The sequence below is a fragment of the Carassius carassius genome, chromosome 19, assembly GCF_963082965.1.
Source record: "Carassius carassius chromosome 19, fCarCar2.1, whole genome shotgun sequence".
Lineage (NCBI taxonomy): Eukaryota > Metazoa > Chordata > Actinopteri > Cypriniformes > Cyprinidae > Carassius > Carassius carassius.
This window is the reverse complement of record NC_081773.1, coordinates 9,975,341-9,976,576: the sequence shown is the minus strand read 5'-3', so window position 1 is coordinate 9,976,576 and position 1,236 is coordinate 9,975,341.

Sequence of the window (1,236 nt, the reverse complement as noted above, 5' to 3'; positions counted from 1 at the left end):
GGCGCTTAGAGAAAGGGAGTCGCGTTCAAAACAAAGACGTGTTTGTCTTGCGTAAACTGTGTACTCTACAATATATATATATATATATATAATATATATATGTATATATGTATATATATATTTAAATCAATTCTACTTCTAAGGAATGGTAGCTGAAACAGAAGTCAAGCAATTTTTTAAAATTACATCTATAAGATGTACAACCAAGTTATTACAAAATAGTGTGATTGGTCCAATCTGACCAACGCTGAGAAAAGTAACAAGAATCACATGATAGTACAGGGCCGCGTGCATCCGTTCCATTTATTTATTATTATTATTAAATTGAGTAAAAGTAGCCTACTTAGTGGATGCAGACATTACATGTGTATAAATTTACAAATAAGAAATTATTTTGTCTCACCTCACTTTTTCTCACAGATTTATTCATGAACAATTAACAGCAGTTCCTAACAGTGATGCTGACCTTAACAGACACTACTACATGCACACACGGATGATGAATATATATGTAAAACTGTAAATAAAGATGATAATGGTAATGGTACACACTAATGATAATGGTAGCTCAAGCTGCTCTTATTATCTCACTGCTGATGTCAAGTGTTGTTTACATTTAAATGAGCCTCTATATAAATTCTGTCAATAACAGCTGATTTAGTTGACTTTTGAAATCAACAAATTGTCCTTGAAGCCTTGAAGCTGATCCAAAGTCCTTTTAAGGGTGATCTATAGTCTTTGGCTGATCACACGTGCTACAAGCTCTTCAACTCTACAGTTTGGTAAGTTTGATAAATTTGCCAAATCTGTAAAGTGTTTCTCCTGGCATCTTCATGGAGCAGCATAGCCCCAGAAGAAGCAGGGCTCTTCCCACACACCTGACGGGATTTTTGGTGGAGGGCTTTCATTCAAGAGGCCTGTGAGCTTTCACAGCTGGCAACTATAATCAGGTTAGATGATCACACCTACAGCTGCATCTCTGCCAAAGCTCACAGACCCAACAGGCTGGAGGAGTGATACCTGAAGAACTGCTGTCTTTCTTGACAGCCGTCCAGCGGTCTCATTCTCTTCAGTGGACGAGTGTCTGGAGTCTCTGTGTCAGCAGGAAGATCTGTCTCCATCCACGGCTTCCTTAGTGCAGGGCTACCAGGACATTTACCACTCTGTGGAGCCCATGATGAAGACACACTGGGGTCAACGGCATCCCTAAAGCCTTGAGCTGGGGCTGAAGATCAA